The sequence below is a fragment of the Anabrus simplex genome, chromosome 12 (assembly GCF_040414725.1).
Source record: "Anabrus simplex isolate iqAnaSimp1 chromosome 12, ASM4041472v1, whole genome shotgun sequence".
Classification (NCBI taxonomy): Eukaryota; Metazoa; Arthropoda; class Insecta; order Orthoptera; family Tettigoniidae; genus Anabrus; species Anabrus simplex.
Genome location: NC_090276.1, coordinates 614,791 through 641,886, shown reverse-complemented (window position 1 = coordinate 641,886; position 27,096 = coordinate 614,791). Strand labels below are relative to the sequence as shown.

Below are 27,096 nucleotides of genomic sequence, written 5' to 3'. Positions count from 1 at the left end.
AGAAATTGAGTCAAGAGTTTAAGAGGTATGATTTAAATATCAACAAGGCTAAGACGGTGGTGATGAAGTTACAGAGGGGAGATGACAAACTACAAACCAGAAGAAATGACACCAAACTGGACAGCGTTCCAACATTTTTACTACTTAGTACTACACTAATAGTATCAAAAGACAACCTTGCAAACTATGAGGTGGACGGTCGAATTAGCAAGGCAGCTCAATTTTACCTCCAAATAAGACAACTGTTGTGGGATAAACATGTACCATTAAAAGCAAAGATGACATTATATAAATCATATTATACACCCATCCTCACGTATGGCTTGGAAACTACAACCTTAATGAGACAAGTCAACTCAAACTCCAAGCTGCAGAAATTAAGTTCCTACGCACCACGTTCGAGAGGAGGTGGGAATAGGAGACTCCCTACTACAGAGGATTCAGAAAGCAAGACTGTAAGAATGATGAGTGCAAGAAGAGAATATGAAAGAAAAGTAAAAGGAAAAAGACCAGTCGACAGACCCAGAGGAAAATTGACAGATCTGGTGAAGAAAGATGTTGAAGAGAGAGGACAAGATTGGGAGAAGATTATGAGAGACAGCAGGGACAGCATGGACAGACAAAGTTGTAGGGGACTCGTACACTACACCCGGGCAACTGGAGATGTTCAACGATGATGATGATGATGACCGGTACTAAATACTTTCAGTTTTGAAGTATCATCTCATTGATCCCGTTTGTTGTACAGTCTAGTTTGTAGAGTGCAAATATTTGATTTCGGTGTTATTTTATTACATATATTGTCTACATTTCGAGTTACTGTATTTTTTGATTTTATGTGATGTGAGTAACCTACTTGATGGCTGTGCAAGTTGAATTTCTTTCATTCCAGGTTTTTTTAAAGTATGATGTGAAATTAGAATGATGTGCGTTCTTAATGTGAAGACATATGATCACAAACTTCTCTTACAGTGAACCAGTAGTTGCTAGTAGGCCTATACAAGTGTGTTTATAAGTGCTTCTTACCTGTTGTTTTGAATAAATGTGTGCACAAATTCAAAATATAAACTGTGTTTTTACTTCTTCCTTTCCTTTTCCACTTTTCCATTCCCATAAATAAAAGTGGTAGGAAGGGTTCAACGAGAGAATGAGGTTATGTTAGGTCGTGACTTAGGTAAGTACCGTATGGGCGTTTTAGGCCTTTATATGAATTACAATAACATTTCCAGTGATGCATAAAGTACGAACGCTGAAGTAACGATAATCGGAGAAACTGCTTTATGCTCTGGTTTATCCGTGCTCCGTAGAATGAAGCAGTTAAAGCAGGGTACCGGTACCGTATTTTACGAAGCAGCTCTGCCCATCTCTAGTATTTATATGTATTGAAGGATTTCTTCATTCTCTTTACGTCGCACAGACATGTCTTATGGCGACGATAGGGAGGGAAGCGACCGTTGCCTTAATTAAGTTTTGCCTGATGTGAAAATGGGAAACCATCATTAGGGCTGCCGACTATGGGATTCGATTCCAAGCTGATAGCTACGTGACCGAAACACGCGGCCATTGAACTGCCCATGGCGATAGAGATCTTCATTGATCATGATACAAAATGCCAAGCGAATTGCAAATCGATGCCTCTAGAAAGAAAATGGAACTGTTTCGTCGCATGCTGTTGAGTCAAATTCGAGAGATCAGAGCTTTATCTCCACTTATTATTTCCAAATTAAATCAATTTTGTACATACTTCTTAGAATTAGGCCGTAATCTAGTTCCGTTTCGGAGCCTCTTGGAAACGTTCCGATTTCTATGCCTCAAATTTTTAGAATAACAATATGTGGAGGCACACCATTAATTCCGAGGAATTCAAGAATTATGTAGGAAATTTAAGTGGCTAGCTTTTATCATCAGTAGTAATCTGTTGACGCTAGTGTATGGTTTTGAACTACCGGGTATAAGCCAATGACCTTCAAATTAATTAATTAATTAAAATTAAGAAAGGCAACTTTCGAGAAAATGGTGACATCTTACACAGAAGTGAGCGTTTTGTTACACGATATCATCATCTGGCTGGTCACCATCTACGGAGAGGTAGTCTCCATTACCTATTTCTCGCAAGCAAAAAAAAAAAATAAAAAAAATTAAAAAAAAAAATAATAATAATAATAAATAAAAAATAAAAATCAGCGAATTCCATTTTATTTTGTTTTGGCCGCATACTTGCGGCGTGTAGGGTCGACGAGGAGATAGGCCTGTGGCAAAGCAGGCAAAATCTTCATGAAATCTCTCCCAACAAGAATAATTTTCGCAACAAATGGAATGTCGTTACTATGGTTAGCGTGATGGCCTTTGGTGTGCGGGCTCCCGCGTTCAATTCCCGGCAGGATCGGGTATTTTGACCATAATTCCGCTGGCACGGGGGCTGCGTGTATTTGTCGCCTTCATCATCATTTGATCCTGATCACGAAGTGCAGGACGCCTGCGGGCGCCGAACATTTCATTGGACACTCCCGGGACCATATTTCAGAAGACACACATTAATGTATGGTTACTTTTCGTTGAGGCTTTATGTCATATTGAGCCCTGTTGATCGGATATCGTCAGTTGCCTTGGAATTTAAACCAGACACCTCGTTGAAATTTAGAGGAATTTTGAATTCAATGTGGACTGCTGGGCAGCAAAACAGCGGCTATTCCTGTCTGACTGCGACACTGCAATCCTTCCAGCAACAGGATGTTTGAATACCTCCAGTATCGTGCCTCCTGCTCAGCGCTGTCGCCAGTCACAAGAAATGTTTATACTTTGAAAGACACTCTGCAAATCTGCAGGCCAAGGGCAAGTTCAGCGGTTCTCTCAAACTCGCGGTCACGAAACTCAGCCTAGCGTTTTAAATATGGCATCGGACACTCCTAGTGTCATGGGTGACCTGTCCGTCTGTGCTACGTGCGTTGGAAACGACAGACACACCGAGCCAGGGGAGTTAATGTCATCAGGCAGGGAATGGAACCCAGGCTCCCGGCATACTAAAGAGGTAGTGGTGATTATTGTTTTAAGAGGAAGTACAACTCGGCAACCATCTTCTATACAACACTAACCAGAGAGAAACAATGGAAGGAATCTACACTTCGAAAAATGAAGGTATCCGTCAAAGAAAGACAAGGGCCACGAATGGCGTGGAATGAAAGACTCCGTAGACCTCGAGTGCTCTAATAGCTTCGGGGGTCGGATAGAGCCTAGCACAAGTAAGTGGAAGCATTGGCAGGACTCAGCTCTGGGCCCCTTTTAGTCGCCTCTTACGACAGGCAGGGGATAGCACTTGCACAGTCTATGTTTCTCCAGATCCCAAGATAGCAGGTCCAAACCCAGCAGAGGTAGTGGGATTTTTGAAGGGCTGAAAAAAGTCCATGCAGCACTCCATTTGGTGTTCACCCGAACTAAAGACTGCCATCTGGTAGGCCTAGAAACGTCGAAGATGTTCTCAAAGTAAAATGCTAGACCATATTATTATTATTATTATTATTATTATTATTATTATTATTATTATTATTATTATTATTATTATTATTATTATTATTATTTATTTCTTAATTCGTTTACCCTTCACGGTCGGTTTTTCCCTCGGACTCAGCGAGGGATTCCACCTCTACCGCCTCAAGGGCAGTGTCCTGGAGCGTCGGGGTTTACAACTGGGGAGGAGAACAACCTCGTCCAGGCGACCTCATCTGCTATGCTGAACAGGGGCCATCTGGAGGGACGGGAAGATACGAAGGGATGGGCAAAGAAGAGGGAGGGAAGCGGCAGTGGCCTTAAGTTAGGTACCATCCCGGCATTTGCCTGGAGGAGAAGTGGGAAACCATATTATTATTATTATTATTATTATTATTATTATTATTATTATTATTATTATTATTATTATTATTATTATTATTACCTGGTAATGTTTATTGGTATCTTGATAGCTATTCTGATGTTATTAGTTTGTTGTTGTTCCTCTTGTACTGCTAGGGTTCCTATAGTAGGAGATTATTTCCGGACGGGTGACAGTGCGATCGCCCAGCTGTGCCAATTCTGTCGCTGTCTTTATTTCGTAATTTGAACCTTGAAATACATGAGCAAGTCCATCAACAGCATCGCACTCCTGGGCACTGCGAATGTCGCACATCGACATGATTAGCGATTCCTTCAGTAAGCTGGGACATTCCAAGGTATTGAGACATTTTGGAAATGTTCACTAGACTACTATTTCACAATTTTTCAGGCAGGCCAACTTTGCCAAGTTTTTTGAGTTATTATTATATCTCGCGCAGGCCAAGCGGAGAAGCCATGTTTTACGAAACGATCTCGGAGATGTATACAGGTGAAAACTAGCGACGATTGGGCCCGGGGGGGCATTATTATGTTTCTTAGCTGAGGTGCATGTTCAGTTGATCAGATAGTTTTGGCGAGAAAGTACCAGACACTATCTCATTTCTGTTGAAGTGCAGTGACCTACATCAGATGCACACAATACTCTGAAACGCTGTATTGTAAAGGAAAAAATTCTCCCGAACAAGAGACCTGAAATTCTTTTCAGTGAAATCCTGAATGCCGTCAGTCATGTGAACAACAACAAAGCCCCAGGTATTCGTGATATTTCAGGAAAAATGCTGAAAGTGATGGGGAGGATGACATGCGTGTTTTACATTCACTATGTAATATAGTGTGGAAAACTGGTGAATGGCTGAAGGACTGTACTAATCTCTCTTCGCGAAAAAAGGGGTCCGTAAGGGATTGTTCCAGTTATCGTACTATTGCATTAATATCTCATGCAAGCAAAGTCCTGCTCAACATAATAAATCACCGAGATCGATAGCTGCAGTCGCTTAAGTGCGGCCGGTATCCAGTATTCGGGAGATAGTGGGTTCGAACCCCACTGTCGGCATCCCTGAAGATGGTTTTCACACCACCCTTGTGCCTTAAGAACAGCAAGTAGATGGCTTACCTCTTCAGATCATATTACGGAAAGCTGAAAACATTTCGATTTATTTTTTAACAGTTTATGTGCTGTGATGTATTTGTGAATACTTTCCGTGTGTTCGGTAATCAGCAGTGGTATGGCTGACGCAGTGTGGCAGTCCTGGATGGAGACTTTAGTAAGTGGCTGCTCTGTTTGAATAAGCAGCTATTGGCTGTACCCGAGCTTCCAGTGCGAACTTTATGCGGTCTATTTAGGCTTCTTGGCGGGGGAGGTGGTGGTGATCTGTTTTGGGTCGAAAGTAGGTTTAGGAGTAGTAAGTGGAGGCTGGGAAGTGGTGGTGGACGGGGGAGGGGTTGAGGGTAGTGAGGTTTTGAGACTTAGCAGATGATGTGCACGTCTGTTGTGGGCTGTAATTGCCCTTTTGAGAAATGGGCAGCCACGGAACGATGCGGCGTGGCTGTCGTGACAGTTCGTCCCAGCGGATGGGTTGTGCTGCAGAATGGTTTAGTTTTAGGCAATTAAACTACTGACGCTGTTCACGCCCCTTAAAAACCTTGCGAGGTAACACCACGATCGGCCGATCGGGCAGAACGCACTGAAGATACAAATTCTCTGTGAATGTTTATTTACAGCCAGTTTCTGTATATTTTCTTTCTGTAAAAATTCCATGGGTGGGGGTGGGGCCATCTCGCTACGCCTATAGGCAACACGAACAACACTAACGCACTCTGGTGGCCGATTGTACGTGACACAGAGAACTGCTGGAGAACTGCAACTCTAAACGGTCGATGGAGTGTACGTGCACATTCACATCCGAGTATTTATTCTCGGTGCTTCCAAGTTTTTGTCAGGCAGTGTATATTATAATGTACTAAAATGAGCAGGGTACTAAACCTCAATAAGCAAAACTATTTGGCTTTTTCAAATAATGAACAAAACATATATATTTTCAAGTCATGTGACAGTTGTGCACAAAGTAACGCAATCAGCGTTCAATTGTGGACTTGCTAATGTCAAGCAAGTGGCTTCTAACAAGAGGTTTGTCATTAGTAGTCTATTCATTATTAGTCGGCCGACATTCTCCCCTCCCTGACCTCGTGGACGTGACGTCACCGACAAAGAAAAGAAGACGAGCAAAGTGCGCTGCATGCTGGGAGATCGGAGCGCAGTGCGCATCGAGCCGGAGCGTGGGAAACATGTGTTTGAAAGTGTTCTCGTGAGTGTGTGTGTGTGCTCAAGAAGAGCGACGTTGTTGTTTTAAATGTTTACACCGCATTTCTTGTCTCCCAGATACAACTTGAGGTGAGTAAGTTACTTATTCCAAAATGTATTGATCAGAGTGGACTACAAGCACGAATTTTGCTTTTTCTTAATTGTACAGCACGTTGTTTAAAATACGGTTTGTGTGCAAAGTAACAAGCTGTATCTGGCTGGCCTGAACTACCGAAGAAAATAACAAATTCAAAAGAGAATATCTGAAGCTGAAAACGTGAAGTTTGCTACAACACTCTTAATTTTTCATTACTACGTAGGCGTACCGGGATAGGATTTAAAAATCATTTAAATATTAAAAACAATAGGTTTGAGTGTTGAACCTTTTGTTATATAGCAAAATTATGATTATTATTATTAATATTTAACACTGATAATGGCGTTATTTTCTTTTGGAGACGATTCCTACAGTGATCGTTGACTACGTTAGAAATAATCAATTTACAAAGTTATATCTATAGAAAGAAATCTGTTTGGAATTGAGGGTACAGCCCCAGTCGCCCCAGTTGACGGTGTTAATATTTGGTTGTATTGTGGAGAATGGGGTCGAAATGAGCTGTAGTTAAGGAAACAACCTTCTTTAACGAGAGCTTTGTGTAACTTGTGGGTGCAGAACACATGTGGTACCAACCCCTCTCCTGTGATAAGAAGCATGTGATGCGAGAGGTATGTAACGGTTTTCTGTGAGGAATTGAGCCAGCTCGTTTCCAATAACTTGTTTTGATTTAGTGTTTTTGTCTACCACTACAGAGTCTCTTTTCTGAACTGTTCATGCTATGTCAATTTGTACCTACGATGAACTACGCTGCTTTGCTCTGTTTTAAATGTTTTGTTTCGAAATCTACTCATTCGATTCTCTTTTTCTTCACTAGCAGTGTATAAATAATACAATGGTAATTATAGTCGTGTGTATATATCGTCCGTAACCTCGTAATTAGACTCACGAGAAAAGCACTTTTTTCATCTGGCTTGTACATTGCTGTGCGTACAGGGATGCTGAGCAAGCGGAAGATGATGATGGTGATTATTATAGTACCGGTCGAGTTGGCCGTGCGGTTAGGGGCGCGCAGCTGTGAGCTTGTATCCGGGAGATAGTGGGTTCGAATCCCATTGTCGGCAGCCCTGAAGATGGTTTCCCATTTTCACACCAGGTAAATGCGGCGCTGTATCCTAATTAAGGCCACGGCCGCTTCCTTCCAGCTCCTAACCCTTTCCTATCCCATCGTCGCCGGAAGACCTATCTGTGTCGGTGTGACGTAAACCCACTAGCAGAAAAAAAGGTTATTATAGTTAGTATGATTTGGCATCCGGCGACAATCACTTATTATCGCAATATACAGTACTTGTGGTACGAAGGTACAATAATTGTATTTTGAGCACTGCTGTAACCAACTCGGATTTCGAATATCAAAATATAATTTTAATAATATGACCTTCCCTCTTATGTTGTTTTTACCAATTCTTGGTTCTTTACAGAAGACTGGCATAGAACAGAAATTATCATAAAAAGGTGATTCATTGAATTGTTGAGGAAAATAGGGTTCTCCACTTTTTCGGACCTTTATTTTACTTTAATTTACTTCTGCGTGTGTAATTTTTTACAAAGTTTTGCTGTGATGTGATTGAAGACAGATTTTCAAAGGAATGAAGTTCACTAACAAACAAAAATTAAGAAAATATTGTTTAATTTATTAGTAAATAAGATACCATTTAAGATTTTGGTGCGTGCAAACTTCCCCGCGATAAATTGTTTAAAAATGGAATTTTAAAAATAATTTCACATAATATGAATTTTAGAAAGTGAATTAGTTTTCAGCTCGCTTTGCGGTGTTTATTAAGCTATTTCTAATTAGTTTTATGAACCAAATTATTTTCATTTTACTTTCACATTATGTTCTGATTTCTTGTTCATTTTACGAGCCAGTAACTTCATTTGATTATGACCTTCCCTCTTATATGTGCTCCTGGTTGTACTCTTTAAGGGGGCGCTAGCCGAGATTGATATTATATATCGCGGTGGCCATGTCATTTTTTTTAAACCGACTGACTCTTTAGATTTCATCTTGTGCATTTAAATGTTTCTATACACCTACATTTTTCTACAATTTTATCACCGAGTGGTGTTCGTGGTGATTATCGTTTTAAGAGGAAGTACAAGTAGGGAAAATCAGGAGAGAGGGATCCGACTGTTCGGAAAATGAAGATAGCGGACAAAGGAAGACAAGGGGCACGTAGACGGAATACCGTCGGGGTCGAAAAGAAGGGAGGAGCCTGGCACAAGGCCACGCTCCCAAGTTGAGAGCCCCTTTTAGTCGCCTCTTACGACAGGCACCGACCGAGTGGCTGCGCGGTTTGGGTCACGCAATTGTCGGCTTACTTTCCAGAGATAATGGGTTCTTACTTTTACGGTTTTCAGAGACACCGAGGTGCCGGAATTTAGTCCCGCAGTGCCAGTGAGGCTGACGTATCTGAGCACGAAGGGGTCAGAAGGCCAGCGCTCTCGCCGAAAACCTTCGATAATAGTGCGAACCTAGGCCAACAGTGTAACAACAAACCTAGAAAGACCATTAACAAACGTACAAAATGCATTCTAAGCAGTACAACCGAATTGGAAACCAAACCTAAAATTTTTAAAAAATAGCAACAAAGTTACCAGAAATTCAGGTGCTTATGCCAATTGAGAAGTCTTCCACAAATCTATGCCAATTCGGCAATCCTTCAAGATGTCTGTGCAACCGAACAGAAGTCGTTAGAATTTCCACCAAGAAAAGTAAAAATGCTCTTATTCAGTAACACGTAGTACGTTTACATACCTCAAGTGTTGTCGCGTTACGTGGCTTTCCCTGTTCAGTGATTTTCTCAAAATGGTATGTAAATCTTATCATCAGACGTTCACTGATAATAGCTGGCCTCTAAATAGCGAATGAGTTTCGTCACTGGTGAAGACATATTTACTATCCAAGTAAAAAAAAAACAAAAATAAAACAAAAAAAAATGTAAATCCAGTAACAAGTAGATGTAGGCTACAACATAATATTAATCTTAAAATGTAATGGCCAATATTGTAATTCATTGCATTGGGTACGAACATACAGTCACTCGCATAAGTATTCGTCCATCTGTCCCGTTCATATATTGAACATCAAAAAAGCATTACAAGGCTTCGGGTACGTTCAGAAACAAATCCGCAGTGCATATGCAATATATACGTGCAGTAATACCGGCAGAATATACATCTTGCACGTCAATACTATTTAGTAAATGATAACGAGCGTGGTTGGGCTAGGAAATGGCAACGTAAAGTATTCGTCCACCTTGTGCACTGGCTTGTAGAACGAACCCAGCATTGAGGAAATGAGACATATCACCAAGCTCAGTCCATCAGTGATACGGACAGTGTCGGTGAGTTAACATCTAGCGCATGCCTTGAGTATAATGGGTAAGATAAGGGAACGAACTGTTGTTGAACGCCAACGAATTATCCAACTCCACCAACTTCGTAATTCGCAACGAGTAATTGCTGAAAAAACCGCAATACCGCGAACTACAGTCGCAAGTATCATTCAGCGATATAAGACCAGTGCAACTGTACTCAACAGAGCAAGACCTGGGCGGCCAAGGAAGCCGACAGCACGCGAAGAGCGAAGCATTATACGCACCGTCCAGAAAAATCCCCATGTGTCTGCACCTGTGCTTCGAACAGAAGTACAAACCTCCACTGGGAAGAACATCAGTACCGACACCGTACGACGTGTGTTACACAGGGCTGGTTTGCAGGGGCGTACAAGTCGGAAGAAGCCCTGGATAAGTGAGGTGAACCGTAAGAACAGGCTGGCGGTTGCCAAACAGTACGTTATGAAACATTTTGGAAACGCGTGTTGTTTACGGACGAGAGCAAATTCTGTTTATTTAATTGCTCTGGAAAGCGACGTGTATGGAGAAAGAAGAACGCCGAGCTCCAAAGTCAAAATCTGCAACCAACCGTAAAATATGGAGGAGGTTCCATAATGGTATGGGGGTGTATGTCGGCGGCTGGGGTAGGCAACTGCCATATAATACCTGAACGGATGGATAAGATGGTGTATTTGAATATATTAAAGCAACACTTACCACCCAGCGTAGCAAAATTAGGTCTTAGTAGTGGATACTTCTTCCAGCAAGATAATGTCCCTAAGCTCATTGCTCGGGTTGTTCGGGAATGGCTACTCTACAATACACCTCATGTGCTGCAGACACCACCCCAGTCCCCAGACTTAAACCCCATAGAGCATTTATGGGCAAAATTAAAGTGTGAATTGAGCAAGCAGCGTATTCCCAATAAAGAAGCTCTGAAGCAATACTTCATTGAAGAATGGCACAAAATAGGTCCGGAAGTGACAGAAAAACTGGTGACATCCATGGTGAAACGCCTTCAAGCCGTGATTGATTCCAGAGGACGTTCGACGCGCTTCGGATACTTAGGCAATGACTGAACATTCCTTGAGTTCTTATTGTGGATGAATACTTTTGCAACGTGACTTTCCAGCAAGCAGTGCGATTGTTTTTTATTTATTCCAAATGCCAGCGCTTAGGGTGCTATAAATTATGTCCTCAGCTGTTCAGATGGCAAATAAAACATACTATTACTTGTTTACAGTTAACTTCTTTATTATATTGGTGCTGTGGGCTATTGTCCTAACATGACGAACGCGGACGAATACTTATGCGAGTGACTGTATTTTGAGGTACGGTAGCCTGATATGGGGTACCTTTTTCTCTTTATTGAATACTTTCAAGATTATCTCAATGAATAATATACGTTGGTTCTGCAACTATTTCTCTACATTGTAATACACATTTCTATTTATAACTCAATTTTTTCAAATTATTGAAACTGGATTCCTAATATGGCATGATGGGATTGGATTACTAAGGTAAATAGACAAATAACTACAAATGCAGAATAATGCATTTATTCAACAGGACGAATGGGTGTAGAGGCTCAAAATCCGACAAGATTACATTTGCTTACCGTTAGTGTTTGAGCATTGTTTTCTTTCTCCGCACACATTTCGTAGAGGAACACTTGCCCGCTCACCGTTTTTCCTGTCGGTCGTCCGAGGAAAGGTCTGCATCTTCGTTTCCCCACTCGCCCGTTTCTTTGAGGCGCTAGTGTTGAATTTCTGCTGCATGAGCTGAATTTGCGTTATTCCCAAGATGTTCCAGCTCTGTCGTCGGCTGTTCATTCATAGTTTTTATTTAACCTTTAACTGCTGACGCGAGGTCCCACGGACCACTACTGGAGATATGCGCTAGAAAATGCCAAAGTATTAATTTTGATGTTTTAACTACGTATTCTAATAAATCACATTGCTGAATTAAAATACATGAAACATAAGCAGTTAAAAGCAATATTACTTGCAAGGTTGCAGTTTCTATGGTACAAAACAAGAGCCTTCGGAAATGTCTGAGTACACAACTGCATCCTAAACGAAGTGTTCACACAACGGCGGATATTAAAAGTTGGTTATCACATGTAACAGAAAATATTGTCCAACACTGGCTTTCACCTTATAAATCAAACTCCTCTCCGGAGATTTTTTGTAAAATAAAAAGTCTCTGTGTTTAGAAAATAATGGTCCATCAGTCTAATTTTTGACGGTACATATGTCAATGCAATGCGAATGTCTGTACGGTAAAAGTGAACTCATGTCCTCGTCCTGAGGTGGTGCAGCTCCTTTCTGGCACACTCAGATGAGCTGCATGTACCATATGCCAGCTGGGAATTGAACCCGGGCCTCTGAGGATGGCAGGTAATAGTGCTAATCTTTCTTGGTTACGTAACTACGGATGTGGGGTCCCAGGGACCTCACGTCAGTATTTAAGGGTTAAGTATAGTCTACATAAATAAAAATATTGAATTATTAGTATTATTATTATTCAGCTAGTAGTGAGTTATTTTCCACGATTGATAAATGGAAATCATTCTAACAACATTCATACCGAAAGAAAGGTTTCCTAATATGAGGTACGCCATAATAGGGAACTTGCCATGTTGGGTTACTCAAACTCTGAGCTAAAGCAGCAACTGATAGCTTTATGTTCTTACTGACACCCAGAAAGAATTTCGTTCCGAACCTTCCTATGGGTGTAGGCAAAGTATCAACGCATTATCTCGAGGACCGAATTTCCTTCTTGAATTCACTATAGCAGTGTACGCGTAGCAGCATGCGCTTTTGTAGTTGTTAGTCTCAACGCTATTTCAGTAGCTCTCGGCTGAGATATATGACACTTATTGTATAACGGAACGAACTAATTTCTTACAACGTAAGTTATATTGAAAATTACTTGGATTTCTGTCCGTTAAAAAACTAGTATTTCGTTAATCATCAAATGATCGGTGATGTACTTTGCTGTCTACCCGCTGTGTGATGTGGCTCCGTGGAATAGCGGGAGGCGGGCGGGTCGTGCTTGAACACAGGCAATGCTCTTAAGTGAAACGTGAGAATTTCTACAACAGTAGCTGACGCGTAATGCCGGTCGTGGTCGGCACAACTTCTCTTGTGTACGTATTAACGGAGGACAAGCTCCCTCTGGGAATCAGTGCGATGTCAGCATGTACATTTGGTGTAAAAAGAGTGAAACTCAACGTCGAAATTTACACGTAGACGGCCTTAAGACCATACGATATCGTCGTGATTTATTGAACCTATGTCCACAGTGTTCTTTAAGGGCACAACCCCAATCCTGTTGCTTTGCAGGTAGATATTAAAATGAGAAAATAATCGAAATTAAGGCATTGACGTCATCATGACAGCCTATTGTAGTCCTAGCATATTTAGATAACGTAAGACAACAAGCCCTTCCATCCACTCTAACACTTCCTCTGGTGGTATAAAGCTTACAGCTGTTTGCCTGCGTGGTGGATAGACCTCGCCAGAATACACGTTGTGAAGTCTGCGGTCTTTCCGAACTTTGCGGGTCATATCAGCAACCTTTGAAGATTGAGAGCAGTACTTGGGGGCGTTCGTTCTGCGCATACATGAGCAGCGGGAGGGGAGGTTTCTAACGGTGCTGTTGTATTCAGTGTGCGATGTCCAGTATTTATAAATCCAACAATTTAATCGTTATATTGTCAGGCTCCATACCTACAGTATATGGTTAGCTTGCTGGTCTACAGGGTCCCGGGTTCGATTCCCGGCCTGGCCATGGGTTTTAACCTTAACTGGTTAATTCCGATGGGTCATCATAGGTAGGGCCCCATCCTCATAGATGCTCAGGTCGCCTATAAGACCTGCACCACACTATTCTTATCGTTATTTTGAATAGAGGATAAAAACAGTCCAAGTGATGTTGCCAATGTTTAGTGTATTTCTGTGCATTCACAACACTGTCGAAAACGATCCAGAGGATGATGATAATGTCAGGCTGAGTACTTCAGACCGAAAAGCACTGGCCTTCTGACTCAAATGGCAGATTCGAACCCGGTTCCCTCTCATGGCACTACAGCCCTTGAAGGGCCTTGGCCTACCAAGCGACCGCTGCTCAGACCGAAAGCCTGCAGATTACGAGGTGTCGTGAGGTCAGCACGACGAATCCTCTCGGCCGTTATTCTTACGAACCCGGTTCTTTCCGGTTTGCTCAAATACGTCAGCCTCGTGTCTGTAAATTTACTGGCGCGTAGAAGAACTCCTGCAGGGCGAAATTCGGGCACTTTGGCATCTTCGAAAACTGTAAGCTGAGTGGCGCCTCGTGAGGTTCGATCCCCCTCTCTCCATTGGTACCTGACGAGCCGCCGCTATACGCTGAGACCTGGACAAAGAACATACTTGTAGTTCACGAACTGTTGGATAACGTCCTTTGTGTCTAACACACTGCACAACAGCTGTCAGCTGTTCATCACCGTTCGTCTCACCAGTTCCAACCTTTCAGGGATGAAGGAGGATGCCAAAGTTGTTCAACGTCCGTCCGTTCTTATCAGACGCCGGGCTGCCGGAATTTCGCCCCTGCGCTGCCTCACCGGGCATGTTTGACGCAGGGGGACGCCATTTCGAACATTTCTTGTAAATGGAGCAGCTTGTGAAACTTGGCTCGATCGTTTCCGGAATAAGGTTCCTTATCTGCCTGAATATCATCACGGATACAGACGTGCCTGTCGCACCTTAGATTGTTTCTCTAATAAGCTAATTCAGATTTTCTAACCAGCGCATTAAAATACGCATTTCTTGTTTTTCATCGTAAAATGTCTTCTATATGCCTGATTCATGCCAAATTGAGGGAAGTTTGTTGTAGTTAACTGATTTTAAATGTCACGGTGGTCTTTGTCATGCCCTGACTTATAAGTACAGCGCTGGGTAAATATTAGTGAACAGTTCAGGCTTCAGCTACAGCTCTAGCGGTTTCTACGTCGTTTCAGACAACGGCAAATGCTAAGCAATCTGTTGTGATCCCCTTGGTTTCCTGTAATCTCACCCGCCAGATTCTGATGATCTTTTCAGGAACGCAGTTGAAGAGTATCACCTTGTCGGACTCCTGTGTTTTGATATCAAAGGAATGCGAGACATCCGTGGAACTTCACCTTGGATTTTGTATCGGTCAGGGTGGCTCTAATTAATGCCAGCAGTTTCAAATCAACTCCAAATTCATTTAAGATGTTTAGCAGGACTTCCTGGTCAATGGAGTCGTACGCTTTCTTGAAGTCCACAAAGACAGACACATACTGCTTGGACCTTAGTGTACAATATCTGATGATCGTTTTGAGATTTTGGATCTGTTCGGCTGTTGAGCGACTTTTTCTGAACCCTCCTTGGTATTCGCCTATTTGATGTTCGACTTGTGCTTCCAAACGCTCCAGGATGGCAAGTGATAGAATTTTGTAAGTCACGGGTAGCAAAGATATTCCTCTGTAGTTGTTGATGTTCTTTATGCTGCCTTTTTTGTGTAAATGATGGATCAAAGCTATTTTCCAATCTTCGGATAGGGCCTCCTTGCTCCAAATTTCTTCTATTTGCTTTTGCAGGATAACAGGTGATTCCTCTGGGGCATATTTCCATAGTTCTGCTACCACTGAGTCTCAGAGCAGATGACAGTTCAGTCACGTCTTCCTCCTTGAGTTTCCATCTGGAAATGTCTTAGGTATTATTGCGACCTTAACTGAGGATATGTTTCCGAAAAGGACATGAGTTTTCCTTCCTTCTGTTTCTTAGAGGGTGGTTTTTTACCCGAACTTGATGACGTGCTTTCCTCCGACCTTGGCCTTTTGGGCGTAGTCATTGGCTTCTTCTCCACCCAAGTCCCAGCCGCTGTCTTGGCTTCTTTCCTCGCCTTCTTCTTTTCCTTGTAGGCACTTGTGCGAGGTGGTCTGTCTATAAGCATCCTATTTAGTTTCGATGCCGATATCTTCAGGTCTTCCTCAGTGATATCTCATGTTTCCTTTTGTCCAGAAGTCTGCTTTCCTGTTGCTTCTTCTGTTTTTTCTTTGCTCTTTCACTTGCGTCTGACGTACAGAATTCTGTCTGCACAGTACGATGGGCTCATTCCTTTCTTGAGCGACGGTACACCTGAAATAAGTCTAACTTATCACTTGACTGATACATTACAGTTTATCAGGTACCTTACATGTTGTATATCAGTGGTCAGACCGTTGCCGGCCTTATTTATATGATCTCGACAACTCATTCATTTGGAAGCTTATTCATCATAGAGTGCCAGCATATCGGTTGTGCGCCCGGCCCTCACAAACTCTACTTAGAACAAACATATCACATCACTGTTAGTCACATCATCCTTGCAGGGTTTAGAAATTACCGAGCTCGATTGCTGCAGTCGCTTAAGTGCGGCTAGTATCCAGTATTCGGGAGATAGTAGGTCCGAACCCCACTGTCGGCAGCCCTGAAAATGGTTTTCCGTGGTTTCCCATTTTCACACCAGGCAAATGCTGGGGCTGTACCTTAATTAAGGCCACGGCCGCTTCCTTCCTACTCCTAGCCCTTTCCTGTCCCACCGTCGCTATAAGACCTATCTGTGTCGGTGCGACGTAAAGCAACTAGCGAAAAAAAAAATTAATTGCCGTAAAAAAAACCTGCATGCACTTAATGTCTTGCTCTAAGTGCATTTTCACCGTGTTAAAGACGCATTTCGTGTGTGGCTCTGACAACTGTTGAAAGTGCAGTCTGTGGGGCACTTAATGGCTACGGGAATTGGCACACTGAGTTACTGTTGTAGTGTTCACTACCGCCATTGGGTCATAAAATTGACACCATTTCACTTGCCACTTAATCGGACTTCCTTTACATGGTTTGGGATACGGAGAGGGATATTCTTACACTGATCCGCAGGGTACGTTACTTTCTATTCGTGTTGTCACATTCGGTGTAAAGTGCAGCTACCTGCGGTTGTTCTTACGGCAACACAACTATCATTCACCCAAGTGTCTAGATAGCTACACATTGAGTAGTTCGAGGGCTCTAGCAGGCATTGGAGAAGGCAGGGGAGAGCTGCTGCTTAATTTTATAATATTTTTTGTGTACTAGGGAATACATCTAAGTTATAATTTTGGCGGAATAGAAATATGGAATTAAATTACAGACTATCTTGTAAGATAGCGAAGACGCTGCGTACATTGACATAATTTACTACATATAACAATACCCCAACCCGCATTTCAGACATTTAAAGTCCGAGTAGCCGCATGAAGCAAACAGTGTGAAACGTTGTTCTGTAAGCAAGAACCAATCATTTGCAAGTTCGCACAACGTAAACAGTTTTGTGATTTGATAGAATCTGAGGATGTTCTCGTAGCACGAAACATGTTATTCTTTAATAGTGTTTTCTTCCCTAGGGCTGCGAGTTGAGTTGACTCTAAGAACACTCTGTACAAATATAATGGATAGTATTAGCAATTCCACGCTAAAAAGTAAGACACATATATGTACTGTAGAATGTAGCTACTGCTCGTTACCGGTCAGTATAAAATATGTTTAGACAATAAAATCAGTCACTACTGGTCTGCCGCTAAAGACATATATGTACTGTAGAATGTAGCTACTGCTCGTTACCGGTCAGTATAAAATATGTTTAGACAATAAAATCAGTCACTACTGGTCTGCCGCTAAAGACACATATATGTACTGTAGAATGTAGCTACTGCTCGTTACCGGTCAGTATAAAATATGTTTAGACAATAAAATCAGTCACTACTGGTCTGCCGCTAAAGACACATATATGAACTGTAGAATGTAGCTACTGCTCGTTACCGGTCAGTATAAAATATGTTTAGACAATAAAATCAGTCACTACTGGTCTGCCGCTAAAGACATATATGTACTGTAGAATGTAGCTACTGCTCGTTACCGGTCAGTATAAAATATGTTTAGACAATAAAATCAGTCACTACTGGTCTGCCGCTAAAGACACATATATGTACTGTAGAATGTAGCTACTGCTCGTTACCGGTCAGTATAAAATATGTTTAGACAATAAAATCAGTCACTACTGGTCTGCCGCTAAAGACACATATATGTACTGTAGAATGTAGCTACTGCTCGTTACCGGTCAGTATAAAATATGTTTAGACAATAAAATCAGTCACCACTGGTCTGCATTTAGGGCAAATTAATTTCTCTTTCTACAAACTAAGTTTTGTCCCACATTTTCCTCTTGAATTATAAATTTATCTTCGTATATTGAGTTTGATTCGCGAGACAGTGAATTTGAACACCACCGTTGGGATCCCGTCTTCCGTGGTTTTCCATTTCCACACCAGACAATAGCTGGTGGGACTGGGCCGCGATCGCCAACCACAATGGGAGGCATGCGGTCAAGCGTTTAATCGTAACTGAAAATAACCAATGTATTTTATAATCATTTAACTTCATACAAACTGCATTACACTACGACAGACATCTGAAGGAGTGAAATGACATGGCGTATGGCGTTTAGTGCCGGGATTGTCCGAGGACGTGTTCGCCCTTACGCGACGTGCGCGTCGTGATGAAGACGACGGTAATGGTTAAAATTCCCGACCCGGGATCCCTGTGACCCTCTGACCTACATGCATTTCAGTCAGTTTTGCAACGTAATAACATTTGATGGAATTAACCGAGACAGGTGCTTTACGTAGCGTTCTTATTCGACACCTTACATTTTAAAACCCACTTGTCCGATTTTAAGTTTACTCATATTGTTTAACATTTGAAACTTTTTCTTTCATACGACACATTGCCATAACTTGGACACTGAGTAAATTATAGACGGATTATGTGACCTTGGCTCAGATACTCTATTCTAAATTAGACAAGGAAGAATTCTTGGCAATGTTTAATGCGTCCCTTGACGCAGTCAATCGTCATCTCGCGCCACCCTTAACTCCGGGATCTTGGAATAAGGAGGTTTTAGACAAACAAGGGAACTAGGATGCTGCACGAGATGACCTTCTTACAGTTAACGGAGATAAGGTCTTGTTTGATCTACAATAAGAAGATAGGTCGTAAAGTGCCAGGAGGGCGCACGGTGACTGCGTTCTGAGAGAAGGCCGTGAGGTACCTCAATATACTGTACGCACTGAGAGACATGAGTCTCTACAATGTCTGCAACAGATCGATCAATCATAACTGATGTGCATTGAGGGCAGTCGCCCAGGTGGCAGATTGCCTATCTGTTCTTTACCTAGCCTTTTCTTAATTAATTGCGAAGAATTTGGAAATTTATTGAACATGTCCCTTGGTAAGTTATTCCAATTTCTACTCCTGTAATTATAAAGGGAATATTTGCCCCAATTTGTCCTCTTGAATTCCAACTTTATCTTCATATTGTGATAATTTCTACTTTTAAGAGGCACCACCACGCCATCTCTCCACTGGCAGCTCGGAACTTGGTCGTCTGCTTTCTTTCCAGTCCAAAGTGTACCGTAAAACTACTCTTTTGTCGGAAATCACCCAGAACAAATCGATCTGCTTTTCTTTGGATAATAATAATGTCTTTTACTAACTACTTTTTGCAGACACCGAGGTGCCGGAATTTAGTCTCACAGGAGTTCCTTACGTAGCAGTAAATCTATCGACACGAGGCTGACCACCGGACTGAGCTAGGATCGAACCAGCGCCACTCAGCCCGGCGGAACCATAAGCCCTCTCCTCTACTACAAGCCCCAAGTACCCTCAGTTGGAAGAGCATTATTGATATGTACATCGAACAAGAATATGGAGAAGGCAAGTTCTAAAGCCACTTCTCTTCGTGTATCCTAGATACGAGCCGGCAGTGATCCAGCTGTTGCCGTGGACCAGAAAGCTATGTTCGTATCCCGGTACCAGTTCTTTTTGATAACCGCCCCAGGATCCGAGTTCATTAAGAAATCTTGCAGTCCATAACTGAATAAAATGTCCTCTTTAGCACACATTAGACTGTTCACCATACAGTCTGCAAGCCTCTGTGAATTAACTAAGTCTGAGGCCTGATGAAGTTTGTTATTATTAAATACTAATAATTAAAAAACCGAGGCGAGTTGTAATTTTGGTCTTCCTCTACTTTTCTTACCCTCTATAGGTGAGTCCATTATTGTTTTATGTATCGTGTCTTCCTCCATTCGCCTCAAATGACCCCACCACACCTTCATTTATAGTTTATTCTCAACTTAAGCTACTATATCTGCTGATTGCTAGTACTCTCGTGTCACTGTTCCCAGCAGTTATTCTCGCTATTTTCATCACTGTTACTTCCAACTTATGGATAAGATACCCCAAGACTACCGCGCGTTCGCTCTGGAAACAAACCCCTGTACAGGTAGTTTTGTCCGGGAACTCCCAACTATGAGCTGGTCTTTGCTGCTTTGATCTACCTGTGTTTCCTACCGACATAAGTTTAGTCTTGGAAATAATAATAGAATGTATGACAACCAAACAGATCTTCAAATATCCTTGGAACAAGAAGTCAACAACAACCTAGATTAATGAAGTCAAGAAACATCTATATATATAAAATAAGAGTTTTGTCTGTACATTGCTCAGAATTTAAAAAGTAACAAGGAAATGCAGTTTTTTCTTTTCCGTAATTTCTGTCTGTATGTATGTATGTATGTATGTATGTATGTATGTATGTATGTATGTATGTAGACGCATCACGAGAAAACGGCTGAAGAGAATTTTATGAAAATCGGAATGTAAAGTCGGGTGATGAACCATTACAATCTAGGGTATAAATTATTTTATTCACGCTGAGTGAAATGGTAGTTTAGGGGAAGGCCTGAAATTTAATTTTCACATATTTATGTTATTAGTGGTCGTGTCTTAATGAAAATCGGTATGAAAAGTCAGGGTAATAAGTCGACATAATCTAGGCCATAAATGATTGTATTCGCGCTGAGAAAAATGCTAGTGTAGGGGAAGGCCTAAAATTTAATTCTTAAATATTTATTATATTAGTGGTCGTATCTTCACGAAAATTGGAAGGCAAAGTCGAAGAATAAGTCGCTATAATCTAGGCCATCAATAATTTTATTCACACTGATTGAAATGGTCATTTAGGGGAAGGCCTGAAATATAATCTATATATACGAGTTTTGTCTGTACATTGCTCAGAATTTGAAAATAATGGTATTTCTGTATCTGTGCTGTACACAGTAACAAGGAAATGCATTTTTTACTTTTCCGTAATTTCTGTCTGTCTGTCTGTCTGTCTGTCTGTGTGTATGTACACGCATCATGAGAAAACGGCTGAAGAGAATTTCATGAAAATCGGTAAAGGCGGGTGATGAACCACTACAATCTAGGCTATAAATTATTTTATTCACGCTGAGTGAAATGGTAGTTTAGGGGAAGGCCTGAAATGTAATTCTCAAATAAGTTATTTATGTTATTAGTGGTCGTATTGATAAATACTACATAACTAACATAATTTTAGTTAGGTCGTAATTTAGTAGTAGTTATGTAAGTTATTAAATTTCCGATCACTTATGTCTTATGCATTGTTACCGTACCGCATATAATCACAGAGATATACATGAATTTGTATTTTTGTTACTAAGTCCATATCAGCGCCGAGTCACGAGAAAATGGGTAAACAGAATTTAGTGAAAATAGGTATGTAAAGTCTGAGAATAAGTAACTACAGTCTACGATATAAATAATTTTGTAAGACGCCCTAATATCACAGAGTCGAAAGAAAACTAATGTGAAGGCCTGCAATATAGAAAGCTCATAAACTTTTTCCACTTATCCCCGATAGATGGGATTACTGCAGCGTACCGAGTGTTTTTAAAATTTGATTTACGTCGCACCGACGATGGCGACGATGGGATAGGAAAGGAATAGTGGTGTGAAGGAAGCGTCCTAGGCTTTAATTAAGGTACAATCTGGTGTGACTGGTGTGAAAATGGGAAACCACGGAATACATCTTCAGGGATGCCGGCAGTGGGGTTTAAATCCACTATTTCCCGGATGCAAGCTCACATCTGTGCGCCTCTAACCACACGGCCAACTCGCCTGGTCGTACCGAGTGTAAAAGGGCCCATAGACGTGCAATATTATTGCGCAAAATGGATTGTAGAATATATTGTTAGCTGCCTATAGACGTACAATATTATTGCGCAAAAATCGAGTTTGTGCAATCAATAGAATTGTGTGGAGATAATATTGATAGTTGTGCAATATATTGTGCAAAGCGGTCATAGACGTACAATATGCGTTGGAATATATAGTCAGTCCATGCCGGTATTTTATTTGGTGATTATATTGAGTGACACTGATCTTTGCTGCGTTTTGATCGCTGTGGTCGTAAGTGCCATAAAGAAGCACAAGGGCCAAACAGTGGTTTCTAGACAGAGAAAAGTACACTCATGAAAATTTACTCAATGAACTGAGAAAATGGGAACCAAATGATTTTCGAAACTTTCTGCGCATGAATGGTGAATTGTATGATGAACTCCTCGCTTTGCTCTTAACGTCCCACAGAGTCGGAAGGCCATGGTACACTTCGATAAACTCCAAAATAAACTTTTTCTCCTCCTTTTTGCCTGCCATCACGATACCTTCTCCAACGCTTGTTGATACCAACTGGCGGGAGGACGGGATATTGCACAATATTGCTAACACACAGCACAGTATTTTGCGATTTGCGGAATATATTTCAAACTTTCTTGATTTCGTACAATATATTGCACAACCCTTCAATATTAAATACACACTATCAGTTTTATTGCACAAACCCCGATATTGCGTAATAATATTGCACGTCTATGGGCCCCTTAACAGCCTGCCTGTTTATTGGCGGGAAGTAGCTGGGGAGTTAGATAACTTTCTTCTTTAGCATGCCATTCCTCTGGTTCATACATTTTCTGATTTTACTGGTACGTAATACACTGGTTCATTATAGCATTCGAACTATTCAATCCCTACTCTGAGGTACTGATTGGAATGAGTAGTGTGCATATTTAACGGAATAATGACAAAGGAGTGTTCACGGCAGTCTGTGGCCTGGTCATTCCAGCGCTGTAACTTTGGACTGTTCGATCGGCTCCGTAGTACTGTTCGTTGAAAGTGAGAAAGTGTGCAGTTTTTCATTTGATCGAGTGTTTTATATGATAACATTGCTTTCAATCGCTGCATTCCTACTGACGTTTTTGTAATGACCTGTGTTGAATTCAGTTAGGAAAACCACCAGTCAGTCTTTCTGAGAATCCCGTAGCGAAACACGGGTACATCAGCTAGTTTGGAAAGAAACAACGTAAGGGAAGAAGATGCAACAGACAGAGAGATGAAAGGCTCCCGAGGTCGGGATCAAAACAGTCCGAGAAGAGGAAGTAAACAGATGGAGGAAGAACAAAGGTCCGTAGAACTAATAATACTTCCCAGTTGGGAGATGCAATGATCACTTACAGTAGTGTAAACTTAAGACATAATTACACTACACTATCAGTTCAGCTCCTCTTATTAGACTGCAGGTGCCTCGTGTACCTCTGCAGCTGAAGAATATATAAATACTATCCCCTTCTTCAAAAGATACGTTTGTAAATGTCAAGTCCTACTCCGCCATTTATTTTCCGCAACTTTCATTTTTACAAAAGGTTTCCTCATAATTCAAAACTAGTGAGGACGTTGCGCTGGACTATGGGCATCCTTCAGTTCGAATATAATTTAACTTTCGTGGTCCGCGCCGCGCTGCTTACCTCCTCGATGTGAGCGCTCCAGTCAGCCTACGTGAGAACAGTTGAGAAGCTATCTAGCAGCGCCGGTCTACAAGGTAATCACGCTGACCACGTATTACCCCGAAATCTGCAGGCCTTGGAGCTGGGCAACGCTCCCGTGGTAGACCAAGGTCGATGACTGTTATACTGAAAAAATGAGAAAATCTGCTATCGAAGTTAAGGACTGTGAGCTCGTCGCATGCACAGAATGTAGCTTTTACTCGTAATGACCTACCCACTCGATCCTGGAACATGTGATGTTGTTCCTATTCTGCTATTTGAATGAATATGTTGAATTAGCTGGCCCTCAAAATAATCAGAACGAGAGTGTGAAATGCAAACTTTACTTGAGAGCAATAAAAATAAAAATTAAAACATGCCATGTTCAGGCTCAGTTAGTCATGATGGCCATGAAAGAGTCCAGCGCAACGTCGCGTGCTACGCCCCACAAACTGGATGACGAGAAGGGATCTATCTGAGAACCGTTTGTCCTGAACACCATGAGCTAAGCACGTTATGCATGAAGAGGCCCACACATCTCATCTGCTCGTGAAACAGTGCGACCTGAAGCAGGTGACCGGTGTCGCTTCTCCATGGACATCCGGTTGGATGTTATAGCTCGAAAGCGACACAGAATCACCGGGGTTGAATGGTTCAGTTTACTCTGCAGCAACAGCCGTTCTTGGGAAGACGATTCATCGATGCGCAAGTCTGGTGGTGGAAACGGGTGCGATGAAAAAGGAGCCATTAAAAGCGTGGCTCCAATGAAGTTAGAAACAAGCAATTGCGACGGCCAAAGCTCCTTACTCAAACATGATCTGGGCACGCCTAGCTGAGGCTTCACCGAGATCAGAACGAGGAATTGCACCCTCTGTTGCCAGTTACATTGAGGGAGGTAGAAGAAGCGACGACATCTCATCCGAAGTTAAGAAGATCATTGGCCGTCAAGGTGCTCAGATTGTTACTGTCCTCTTGAACCGCATCATCGACGAAGCTAGAGTCTCGGCACCAATATCCCAGTGCCAGTTTGGAAGGGCAGCTGATCCGGCTTTTTGTCACCCAGGACTCGTTCGCTTAGTTGTTGAGGGAAGTGCAGGTGTGTTAGCACAGGGTAGGATGGCATGGAGAGCTGCGTCAAAGCAGTCTATGGACTGGTAGAGCGCCCGTGTTCTGAGCTCAAGATGTCAGGTTCGAACCTGGCTCAATTATTTATTTAGCGTATGGCTAACACATCACATTATAGATACAATAATAATAAATAATATTTACAATTTGAAGTATTTACAGGTTCAAATTATTTACATATTCAACACACAAGGGTGAGAGCAGAAAAAAGTCTCTTGGGTTTCCCTGGTAGGCAGTGAGAGGACACTGCTTCACAATGTGCCGAACTGTTTGCTTCACAGCACCACAACTGCACTCTGCCGAATTAAGTATTCCCCATTTATGGAGGGAGTCGCCACATCTGCCATGGCCAGGTCTTTCGTGGAAGATCAAAACCCTCTGGTTTGTTTTTCAGCCATGGTAGATAGTGATATTCTGATGGAGCACTGGATATCCATACTTGCTTCCAGGCCTGAAGCACATTAAAGTTAGCGTCTGCTAGGTTTCTGGCTGTTCTAACAGGTGGGCGTCTTGATTTCAGCCTGTTAATAAGAACATCATTCATGTCACCATGGATTGGCAACTGACTGTTGTTAGTTATTTTCTTATAATCTCGTAGGAGAGGATTTTCTCGGAGGAGGTGAGGTGGTGGAATATAGGATAGAACAGGTAGCCAGAAAGTGGGAGTAGATCTAATTGTCCCTGATATCATACGCATAGTGTGATTCAGCTGAGTGTCAATTAATTTCGTGTGACTGCTGTTCAGCCTTATTGATGAGCAGTATTCTGCAGCAGAGTACACAAGACCAAGAGCTGAAGACCGTAGGGTAGATGCTAATGATCCCCAGGTGGTTCCACACAGCTTCTGTAAGATGTTTCTTGATCGTAACTTAGCAGCCGTATTCTGAAGATGTTTTTTGAAGGACAGAGTTCTGTCAAGAGTAATCCCTAGATATTGTGGATATCTGTTGTGGGCAAGACAAGTGTTCTCAAACTGAACCTTCAGTTCACTATTGGCCATTTTGTTGCTAAGGTGAAAACATGTAACTTCACTTTTATTTGGATTCAGTTGTAATCTCCATTTGCGAAGGTACTGTCCCAAGGTGGTAAGATCAGCCGTCAGTGTTTCTTCAATGTTTTCCATGAATTTATCTTGTACTGCCAGAGCCCAGTCATCAGCATATCCGAATTTCCTAGAGCTAGTTTCAGGTATGTCAGCTATGAACAGGTTGAAAAGCAGAGGGGCTAATACAGAACCTTGGGGAAGGCCATTGTTTAGAGTTTTCTCACTGCTAGTGCCATTTCCCAGTATTAGACGAAACTTCCTCTTAGTGAGCATGCTATCAATAAGTCGTGCAATATTCTTACATGGCAAAAGACGTAATGGTTTGCAGATAAGTCCTTGTTTCAACCTGGCTCAGGGCCGTGGCGTTGGAAGGTTCGCCTAGTGTCGGTAGATTTACGGGCACGTTAAAAAATCCACAGTTGTAGCCCTTCAGGCAAGCAACTCAATGTTGAAAACATCCCACGGATATGAGCTGCGAATTTTAGGTAATATGAGAGTTTATTCTTAAAATCTACAATCTATTTTCTTAATCAACGTTATCCGGTCGATTACGTTAGCAGTTTGCCTATTTCTGCTATTGCGAGTGCTAATGTGAGTCAGTTAAGCCCTTATAACTACATTCGGTGTGGACATTTTTGAATACATCAAGAAACACTTGAGATTATTGAACCAAAGAACACATTACAGAAAGAATTATGCAAATAAGTTAATTTGTCTAGGACTTGAATCAAAAAGAAAACGAGTCAAGAAATAATTGATTTTAGGCTGAACCGCATTTAGGCCGGAAGTGATTTTCGAAATGTGTATATTTAGTTTGATTGAGTTACCGAAGACCGAAACCTTTCGTCCAACTTCCGGCGCAATTTAGAAAATTGCTTAATTTTATGTTTTTCGTAGTATGAAGACCCCTACTTTGTCTGCTAAGAAACTGCTACACATGTGCCTCTCCGAAAACCGTTATTTGCCGTGTAGTGAGGAAAATGACATAGGCCTTTCAGTGTGCAAGTCTCTCCGGCACAGACAGGTCCTGTGCCGATGATGGGACAGAAAAGGGCTAGTGGAAAGCAAGCGGTGCAGCCCTAGCATTTGCCTGGTGTGAAAATGGAAAACCATCCTCAGGTCTGTTGCAATGCAAGGTGATAGGCTGTACACCCCGCAGGCCGGCTGCCCACCCTTCGTGTTCATTGTTCTTCACCTGTTCAGTGGGTGATTAAAGAACCCAGAACGTTGAAGAACCGGTTGGGGCCGCCAGCATCGTGTACGATCCTGTGTAAAAAATAATGTGCCAGACCGGTTGAGAGGAATGAAGAAAGGGAAGGTACCGTCAGACGGGCGACTCATAGGAGGTACGGTTGCCATGGAGATTACTTGGAGATGCCAATAGAAGACAGCGGTCTGGGGCTGGAAGCGAACGGAATGTGTCAGAATGCTTCTTTCAATAGCAAGCAATCTGTGTTGCCTACAAGTTGTAGGGCGACCATGGCAGGTAAAAGCTGACGTTGATACAAAACGTGTCTGGTGTCTACGTGCTATGGTGTACTGCCA

The 27,096-nt window shown here is 42.0% G+C and overlaps 1 protein-coding gene across 1 annotated transcript in view; it reads left to right on the top strand.

Annotated features, from left to right (window-relative positions):
• The first annotated feature begins 5,768 nt into the window (after positions 1-5,768).
• The window catches only part of LOC136884027 (solute carrier family 53 member 1), a 162,840-nt gene continuing 141,512 nt past the window's right edge, over positions 5,769-27,096 (top strand). The window contains exon 1 of the mRNA XM_067156038.2: positions 5,769-6,256. The gene's annotated coding sequence lies outside the window, so the exon portion shown is untranslated. The remainder of the gene's footprint in view (positions 6,257-27,096) is intronic.